The sequence below is a fragment of the Aythya fuligula genome, chromosome 3, assembly GCF_009819795.1.
Source record: "Aythya fuligula isolate bAytFul2 chromosome 3, bAytFul2.pri, whole genome shotgun sequence".
NCBI classification, from domain to species: Eukaryota; Metazoa; Chordata; class Aves; order Anseriformes; family Anatidae; genus Aythya; species Aythya fuligula.
Window position 1 is genome coordinate 63,768,131 of NC_045561.1, and position 8,800 is coordinate 63,776,930.

Here is an 8,800-nt window from a genome sequence, read left to right on the forward strand (position 1 = left end):
TGACAGTAGAGTCATGAATATTTGGATCAGATTTATTGTGTCCTAGTGATATCCAGATCAACTTTGCAAAGTAAAATGTTAAACTGTTAGACTTGCAGGCTTACATGTTGGACAGTGTTAAACTCAGTAATACCTGACTCTGGAGGTCAGACTTTACACAATCAGCTGTGTACCCTCAGAAATTTTGTCAATGCCTCCAAGATATTACTTCCTGTATAGACTCGCTGCTCAAAATATTGGATAATAAGACCAATAAATAGCATTCACATCATCTATTTTAGCCCTCCAACTTCTGAGGCTGATGTTGGGAAGGCAATCTCCTAGACACCTTGTGAAGTGGAAGAAGATGCTCTAGAAGTGGAGAAGCAGGCTCATCTCTAGCTGTCCTCTGCATGAATTAATTTTTTTTAGGGAAAGGTAAAGAAACCAGCCTCATAGCTCTGCTATTCAGATGCCTGATAAGCACAGATAGCATCTTTCATCTCAAAATTTTCTCATGGAGGAATAATTTCTCTTTATCATTATTTTGATTCTGAGTTTGACCAACCTATAAAATATCTGTAGACACTATCATTCAAAAGAAATTTCTATAGCAAGACATTGTATAAAAATGGTAAATAATTACATTTGAACAGGAGCAAGCATAACCATTCTTACTCCCTGATGGATAATAAAAAAAAGTAGTTTGTAGGTATTATCACCACTGAAAACAACAATAATTAGGCAGGACCATTAAAGCTGTGCATTATTTAAAAATAAAACCATAACTAACAAACAAAAAAACACACTGCTTTCAGATCAATATTTTCATTCATTTTTCAATAAAAATGTTGGAGCTGACCTCATTTTACCACTCTAATCTATGCACAAAGGCATTGAGAACAATGAATGGATCAAAAGAATGGATTTATTATGGCACCTCTGGTCAAACTACTAGGAAAGAAGGATTTTCTCAAACTTAATTTGGATACATCCCTTACCCTTCCTCTACTTGTGTGCATAGGAAGCAGCAGTGTAACACTGCCACCCACTGCCCTGCTTCACACAGGTAAGTCATAAGGGTAGATCAATGTTCAGGAGTAATCAGGTCTTTCCACATACAGTTGTGACATCTTTAATAAGCTTTGAGAGCTCCTCAGGTTAAAGCAATCGTTGATTACTTTACTTTGAATTATATGGAGTATGATCTTTACCAGCTGCAGTAAATTGGCTTTGAGCATTACAGTACCTTTATGTGTCAGGTTTTGCTTACCCACTTTCAGATGTCACCATCTGGGGTGATTGTACTCAGATAAGCATCTGATCTCCACCAGAACTGCTCTTTCACTCCCCCTCCTCAAACAGAAAGGGATAGAAAATGCAATAAAAAGTGCTCAATGGTTGAGATAAGGACAGGAAGATCACTCAACAATTACCATGACAAGCAAAACAGACTAAGCATAGGGGGATTAGAGAAATGTATTACCTGTTTCTAACAAGCTAGAAAAACAAGAAACAATGAAAATAAACTAAAAACACCTTTCCCCCATCTACCCTCTTCCACCTTCTCTCCCCACATGGCATAGGGAACAGAGAATGGGAGCTGTGGTCAGTTTATAGCACTTTGCCTCTGCTGCTCCTTCATGATTGCTCTCATCTGCTGCTCCAGCATGGGGTACCTTCATCCTGAATTGAGACTGCATGGGCTTCCCACAGGCAGCAGCTCTTTAGGAACTGCTCTAGTATAGGTCTGTACCATGAGGTCCATCTGTCAGGAGCAAACTGCTCCAGTACAGTTCCCCCATGGGTAGCAGCTCCCCCCAGACCCCCTGCTCCTGTGCCAGGTCCTGCTCCTGCAGGGGCTCTCCGTGGGCCACAGCCTCTTCCAGGCCACATTCAACTGTTCCACTGGGTGCTCCTCCATGGGCTGCAGCATGGAGATTTGCTCCATGTGGGACCCATAGGCTGCAGGGGGACAGTCTGCTCCATCATGGTCCTCTCCACAGGCCACAGGGGAAATTCTGCTGTGTACCTGGAGCACCTCCTCTCCCTCCTTCATTGATCTGGGTGTCTGCAAGGCTGTTTCTCACTCCTCACTCTCCCAGCTGCTGTTGTGCAGCAGGTTGTTGTTGTGTGTTTTTTTGGTTTTTTTTTTTTTTTTTTTTTTTTTTTTTTTCCTTTCTTATATATGCCATCATAGAGGTGCAAATGACATCGTTTATGGATTCATCTCTGGCTAGCAGCAGGCCCCTTATCTAACACAGTTCAGCTTCTGGATTCTTCTCAGAGAGGCTATCCCTGCAGCCCCCTGCTACAAAACCCTTGCCATGTAAACCCACTACTCCATCTTCCTCTACAGCTAAATTCAGTAATACTTTACAGCATAGAAACTCATCCTCTTGCCATCTCCAAATAACAAGCAATCTCTGTGAAAAGCACCTACCTTAGCCAGTATATTTAGACAAGGAAAGCTGCTGCTATAAAGACACAATGCATGACGAAATAAGCAACATCTTTGTGAAACTGAAATACTGCTCCAACTTTTTAGTCTGACTTTCTGAATCATTGAATTTACATATTTTACATTTATTTGAAGGAATTTTTTGCAGTTCTTTTATCAAAAGGACATTGTGTTCACTTTAGTGATGCAGAAATCATTAAAATACTGCTTATGGAAGTTATTTGCTTTTAGCTAGCTAGTTAGCTAGAAAATAAGGCTGGAATAGCATTAAGCTCCAAACAATATGATTACTTCTGTTTTTAATTGCTATGTTCATGTGTTAATTTTAAATCATGCATTCACTCTTTCACTTCTGTTTAAAATTGCATTCTGATTTGAAACTCACAGTCTCAAAGAACCAATCGGCAATCTTGTTAAATATATTCTGCACCCCCACCCACTCACACCCCACCCCCTTCTGAAAACCTTCAATCACTACTGGCATTCAAAGTACGTGAGGTATAGGACATAAGGTGCTGGAGTGTCAAGATGTTAGAAATTACTGCAAGGTCTTCTTATTTGAGCCCATACCACCATGCCCACTTCTGGACCTCTTGATATTTATAAATAATAAAGAGGAAAATTACTAGTTTTGCTCTCAAACACTCAGCAAATTACTAAGCAGTGCTTTCACTCATGTAAAATTAATTCACAGGCTTGGTGCCTGGCGTTATTTTGCTATAAGAGATTGCATTGTATCTCACATGCATTGAATATGAGACTTAAGGAAAAAAAAATCAATAAAAGAAATTAAATATAGCCAGACTCAGTCAAACAATAAAAATCAATGCTATGTTATCAGGTGCCAAAGAAGCAGGTTTATTTTCAACATTAATCTGGATAGTAGTTTCATGGTAATTGATTTTTTATACTTAAGCTGTCAAAAAATATAACAAGCAATGATTACTTGTTATTTTCCAAATTCATAAAAGAATTGATTCTGTGGGGACTGTGAGTTTTTTTCCCCTTTCTTTCTCTGGCACTGAATTAGTTTTGTCACTGAAACAATTGCTAATCTTTCTTGTAGTGATGTCAAAATTGAAAAATAAATATTCACTAGACCTTAAACAGAACTGCTTTACAAATGTTGTGAATTTTTATTTGTCAATAGAAACAAACAAAAAAAAATCCATATCTTCATTATTTTGATTGATAAACAGCACTGTAACTGTTACCTATGGCTGAATTAAATGTCACTTTAAATATGAAATATTATATTTTCAATAGAAAATATGATTTATTTTTTTTTTAAAGTAAAACAGGCAATACATGATTTAGCTACTTAAACCAAAAATTATCTATCTTGCAGGTAAACACAGAATATTCACCATATATTCTGTTATACGATATAGAAAAAAAATATAATAATATTCCCTATGGAAATTTAGAAACACTGTGAATCCTTAATAGCAGGTGAAATATGAATTTAAAAATTTTTCTCCTTAATTACATTGCTTAAAAATGAATAAAAGTAAGCCAAGACAAATCTGTAAATAATCCAATTGCATACAACCTAGAAATAGATAAGGTTAAAAGTAAAATAGGAAGCAAATTAACAGAAGGTTATTCCAAAATGAAGAATTATCATTATATTTCAAGGATTAACTTCAGTTTTCTACAGGTCAGTGGAAAAAAAAAAAATGAAGAAAGAAGGAATTCTGTAGAAAATTTAAGTCTGTTAGGTAAATATTCCTGGTTAGTTTATATAAACCTTATTGTATTATGCTATATTCTTAAAGGAAGAATATTTACTAGAGAATAAGAAAGTAAATATAAAAGAAAGCAATCTTTACACTGTTTTGGATTTATTCCAACAATCTACATGTAAAATTCCTGCTAGCTTTCCAAGACAAATCAGAGCAGTAAGAGTCATACTTATTCCAGGCAATTTGTATCTATGTGAGAGGTTTATTAACACAAACTTTCTTTCCATAAATAATAGTGGCAACTGGAGCATGAGCTAAGTTTGAGCTGGCAAAATTAACATGACAGAAAGGCACAAAACCCTTCAAGAATATCAGTATTGGAAAAAATGATTCACAGTATCTGATCACATTTATCATAAGTGGCATGGCTGCACACAAGTTGGAGATTATATGTCGTTAATATTGGTATGCTGATCTGCCCAAAAGAAAAAGAGGTTGACACAGAGTTCCTTCGTAAGCATTTTGTCCTGATCTCTACAATGAAGTATCACAGACTATAGTTGGAGAGGGACAGGAATTATATATAGAAGACACATATGAGGCATGCAATTCCATCTCTCTACTCAAATGTGATAACACTCTTCAGTATGTATAAATCATTTGTTGTCCAGTCTTGCTTTAAATGTCTCAAGCATTGAAACTGAAAATTGCAATTTTCATCATTTGCTGCGCAAAATTATTCCATACTGATATCAAGCATTGTTAAGATTTCATTCACTACTACCTTGTCTTCATACATGCATATCCTTTTTTTTTTTTTTTTTTTAAATCAACAGTAATTATTCATCCTCCTACTTTTGTACTGATTGCAGACATATTAGCAGAAGCTTTCTCCTTGTTTTAGCTAATATAGAAGAATTTCTTTGGTGATCTTTCTCATTTGTGTGTGTGTCATTTTGCATTTTTTAATAAATGTTTGACTGCATCTACTTTAAACATTTTTATGTTTAACACTATTTTTTTATGTGCTCTATTTCCTGATTTTCTCCCGCTCTCTCTCTTTTTTTTAATTTGTTTTGTTTTGTTTTGTATTATTATTATTATCATTATCATTATCATTCTTATTATTATCATTATCATTATTATTATTATTATTTATAAGTAATTCATCACTTATCCTACGGGCAAAAAGAAGCCAAAAGTTTCAGTCAGCATGATAATCCAAATGTATTAGGAAGATTATAAAGCCTTGTAAATAATGTAACCAATGCTTCTTTCCATATTAAAATTATGCCAGTATAAACTTTCCCACTTTATTAAAAAAAAAAGCACAACAACAACAATTTAAAAAAAAAAAAAAACACCAAAAACTGTAACATTCACTACCTATAAATGTGTTCTTTTTCCCCCTCTCTGATGTACAGACTATTGTATTTTCATAGCAGAAGTTAAAAGCAATAGGATTTCTCTTTGAACAGATTACATTTTGTTAGTTGAATGACATTTTTGATACTATTTTTGTGTATTCTTCATGTTAGACTGTTTTCATTATAGTACTATAGTGAGATTTCTTACTCCTCTTACTACAGAGCAGACGTGGTGACTTACTATATGATACAATACAATGTACTGGCAGTGAAGGACATTATTAATTTCAATTATTCTCAAAAAAAAAAGGAAAAAAGATATCACAAACCAGGGAATCACTCCTTAAATGAAAGACACAGGTTGTCACTTGCAGATGTGTAGCCTTTGCACTGAAACTATTAAGAAACTACAGAAAAAGGAAAAGGTCTTCCAGAAGATTATCCATTTATTACTCAACATCCATAAGCATTCTAAAAGCTTTAAAAAAAAAAAAATGACAGGGAAAGAAATGAAACAAGAAGAGACAGGAAAAGGGAAAAGGGTAAAGGGAAAAGGGAGAAGGGAGAAGGGAGAAGGGGGAAGGGGGAAGGGGGAAGGGGGAAGGGAGAAGGGGGAAGGGAAGGGAAGGGAAGGGAAGGGAAGGGAAGGGAAGGGAAGGGAAGGGAAGGGAAGGGAAGGGAAGGGAAGGGAAGGGAAGGGAAGGGAAGGGAAGGGAAGGGAAGGGAAGGGAAGGGAAGGGAAGGGAAGGGAAGGGAAGGGAAGGGAAGGGAAGGGAAGGGAAGGGAAGGGAAGGGAAGGGAAGGGAAGGGAAGGGAAGGGAAGGGAAGGGAAGGGAAGGGAAGGGAAGGGAAGGGAAGGGAAGGGAAGGGAAGGGAAGGGAAATACTTTTGGTTATTCTGCTATATTTCTGTCATTGTGGAACCTTAGGACCCCAACTCTTATTAGACTTCCAGTGTGATAGGCCCTTTAACCATTACAGTAATCTTTGTCCTGAAGAACACCCTTAAGATGTATTGCAATGCCATTTTCCTAAAGTATTGTACCTACATGAACTGTAGTTTCTTTTCAGTGTTTCCATAGTAAGATTAAAACATGGAAATCAAAAGTTTTCTCTAAAGCTTAAGAATACTGAAACCTTCATAAAACTCCAATATCTTTTAATTTGATTATATTTCCCATTGCTTTAAGGAACTTTTTTTTTTTTTTTTTTTTTTTTTTTTTTTTTTTGAGTTAGTAATACTTTCCCAAAACAGAGAAATCACCTATCAAATATATGGTATATTTTCTTTAAATAATTGCAAGTCTGTAAGGTTAAGTGACAAGGTTAAGTGTCTGGTTTTGCACTTTTCATTCCTAGTACACTCTGATGTTTTCCTTAATTATAGGATTAATATGGTTCCCAGCTACAAACAGTTACATGTCGTTCCCTGTAGGTTAGTCTGTATATTTTGTGCTTATCACAAACAAAGAGGAAATAACTTTCTCAGTCTTTGTGAGTCTTTTAGAATGTACACACTTTGGGGAAATCATATTTTCTTGAAGGAAATGAGGCATGACCAATCACACAAAACGTGAGAAAATCCCTCGATAGGTGACCTTTGCCACGTGTAAAAGAAGCTGTTCAGTGGCTGAGGTTTCATGGATTTCATGCATGAAAATCTGATTTTCTGGCCACCAGTGCTGTTCAGTAAATAAATAATCCATCATTGTGTCAAACAGGAGAAACATGTAGATACTGGCATTGCTAAATGAATAGAGGTTTTGAATTAGCAACTTATGCAAAATCTGTTTTGTCTTCAGAAGCTGTGCATGTCCTTTTGTGGTGTTTACTTTTCATTACTTGAGCTTAGATTATTCATGTCTAGGATAAGTGTGAACGAAGGCTCTGGTAAAGAAAATATCAGTTTGTATATGTACAGATGCACATATATAAGAATAATAGATAATGCTATTATATGAGACATTTTGTGAATACTTTTTGGAGTATTTCAAAGAGAAAGAAAACCTTCTGCATGGTACTGTTTTAGATTTCTGCTTTTGACTTTTCTGAGGTATATTAGATATTTGTTAATTTTCTTCTGTGAGCCTTCTTTAACTACAGAAGCATGTGGCTGGCTTCACAGACGTGATTTAGACTTCCTTAGCCATTTTGACAGCTTTAAAAGAAACATCTGAGCTGCTTTATCTCTCTTTTGTATTAAAATTCCAAATGGTATTTCATACTTATTAGATGGTTGGTTGAGGAAGCTGCTTGATTTTTGTTGTGACTGAAAGTAGCAGTGGGTGTACATTATTTGAATGTAAACAGTGTGACTTGTAATAATGGGAATAAAGCATGCATGCAAATAAAATGAAGGAAACAAAAGGAACTAGCTCTTGCTCAAAGGCAGGAGCTTCACTTCGGGAGGTGTCCTTGGCATAATGTCACACTTATACAACATAATAAAGCAAGACTCTGAAAATTATTTTTCTGATATTTTCATCCATCAGTGAGATTTGCAAGACTTTCTCTGTTCAAATGTTGGATTCAGACTGTTCAAGTTATTAGGAAGCAGAAAAAAAATCTCAGACTATTCAAAGTTACAGAAGATTAAAAATACAGTGAATTCCCATGAAGCAGACATAATTCCCTCAAATATCTAACATAAAATTTCATTTATTTCAAAAAGTACAGTTTTATGTTTATTAAGTTATTTTTTGTTGCATAGAAACAAAAAACAACAAACAAACAACATTTCAGTGGTTATGCGAGTGAAAAAATAAGGTTAGTATTCACTAGACATAAGTTTTGATGTTTAAAATTCTGGTTAAGCATATGTCATTCAAACTTGACCATATTTATTAACACTGGAGAAAAACAGACTTTGAGGAAAAATGAATCTCATATTTTAGACAATTATTTAAGGGTGAGTGTAATTGCCTTCTGTATATGCCACTTCTTTTCTGTTACTGGGAAAGAGAACCCAGTTTGAACAATTTACTGTCAGACAGTTAATTTTAGGTGTATAGATTAGGAGGGGATGATTCCTACCTGAACTTTACAAGAGCTAACCTTAGCCTTCCCAGACCAAATCACACATTACATCTGTGCAGTAATTTCCATCTTCCTTATATAATAGAATGAATAGTAGAAAATAATCTGGGATTTGCTCTTCATGCATGAGCAGTTCATTTAGCTGTGCATTCAGAAACACTAGACAAGGTTTTATCATCAAAAGTTTTTCCTTTATTGCCAGCAAATGCCTTAACCTGTGCAAAGGATTAAATAGTTGAATGAAGTGCAGGCTTTTTCTCTGTTTTCGTAGTG